The 1,856-nt window shown below is 37.5% G+C and overlaps 1 non-coding gene across 1 annotated transcript; it reads left to right on the top strand.

Moving 5' to 3' along the window:
- Positions 1–1,577: 1,577 nt before the first annotated feature.
- Positions 1,578–1,650, top strand: trnav-uac (transfer RNA valine (anticodon UAC)). The gene has a single exon. It is a non-coding gene; the product is annotated as a tRNA-Val (tRNA).
- Positions 1,651–1,856: the final 206 nt, after the last annotated feature.

A 1,856-nucleotide genomic window follows, 5' to 3' on the forward strand; every position in this document is an offset into this window, starting at 1 on the left:
GGCTTCTCGCCGCGATCTTCCCTCATCGCCAGTTCTCGACCGCAGCAGCTGGAGAGGAAAATCGCGCTTCCTGGGTCCTAAAGCCTGACGAATCTACACAGGTGAGCATACGCTACACTGTGAGCGGTGCTCATGAAATTAACCTGATTCGTTTATTTACACTAAACAATGTTCCTGTGTCATTTTGTGCTCGTTGGTAAAACGGTTCATTTACTTTCATTGGTTCAAATATTTCAGACAATGGCGTTACGCTGTAGTGATGGCAGTAACTCTTTTTTTGTTACCTGACCCTTTTGCTAGTCCTCTGCTCAGATCAGTGAGAGATCAGTGGATCTGGCTATAAACTGAGTTTAGTACACATATTGCAGGCTACCATGAACTCTAGGCTGTTGTCAGAGCAAATGGACATCTCAAATATAAATAAACAGAATATACAGTACTGTATTTTACTAAAACACTCGATATAGGTCATATTTATTGTACCCATGGCATTGTGTTTGTCATAATAGTAAATAATATTGGGTGTTTTTGGACTTTTATTAATAGCAATATATCAATATATGAATTTAATGAAGATAGTTAACATATTGGTGAAAAAACACTTTATTTAGAATATGTACAGTATGCAGTAGACGTAATTCCAGACCAATTCTACGAGGGCATCTTGTGATTATGCAAAAAGCAATGGAAAAACACAAATAATTATCAATATTATTACATTCATTACTGAGCTCTTTAAGTTATTAGCCCGTTTGACTGGCCACTTAAAGTGAATGTGTTTAACCCAAAGGTCAAACTCAAAAACAACTCATATCACCTTAAACCTAATGTGTCCAAGAGGTGGATAAGTTCAGGAATAAAAAAAGATTGGCTTCAGCAAATAGGTAAATAATTATTTGACACTATATTTGACATTATAATTTATATAATCATGTTCATGAAATTGAAAACTGTACTGGGGGGAGGGAAGGGGGTCATGGGGTTCCTGTACTGTGAGCCCTTTATAATAAATGATGTAATAAAAATGTAAACAGTGCTTCTTCCATGTTTTCCCTCAAATTCATGCTTATTTTAAATAGACTTACTGGCCTGATCCTATTGATAAATGCTTATTCCTTTTTTACATTCTGTTGATCCTTTGTTCTCAGGAAGTGCAGTGGCTTCTCACCTTGTTGCAGGAACCAAGTGAAGAATTTTACCAAGTGAAGATCAGAGATGTGAAAAAGGTGGATGACAGAAACAAGCGGAATCAAACTTAAATATTCTCACTAGAAACAGGCCACAATGAAACACCTATAACCAACGCCATAAAGATCCTTCCACAAGTCTGTTCGATTATAAATGCACAATATGGATATTACTTTAGCTCTTGGACGTTGCGCTTAATTTAAGTTTACAGCCACGTGGAACTTGAACTCTCATTGGAAACATATCTGTTATGTTGGGCCCGTTTCGACCTCATTTGCAATTGCCGCGAAATATGTGAAGAGAAATCATGTTGGAATAAAAAAACATACGCGTCCTAATAACTGTGAGGTTAGATTATGTTAGAGTCTATGGGAGTTTCTTTCTCAACCGGTTCCATAGTGTAGTGGTTATCACGTCTGCTTTACACGCAGAAGGTCCTGGGTTCGAGCCCCAGTGGAACCAGCTGTTTTCTCTAATGAATTCGCGCTCTTAACTAATACCTCACTTAACGATCAACACATTCTAGCAAAAAATGATCAGCAGTAGATGATTTGTGTAGTTTAGGTGAAACGGCTGAAAACGGGCATCATACAAGCAAGCTGGTCCAATCTGATAGTAATATAAAAACAATTTTGTGTCACGTGAAAAAAAGCTTTCAGTCATTTGGT

The sequence above is a fragment of the Tachysurus vachellii genome, chromosome 13 (genome assembly GCF_030014155.1).
Source record: "Tachysurus vachellii isolate PV-2020 chromosome 13, HZAU_Pvac_v1, whole genome shotgun sequence".
NCBI lineage: Eukaryota > Metazoa > Chordata > Actinopteri > Siluriformes > Bagridae > Tachysurus > Tachysurus vachellii.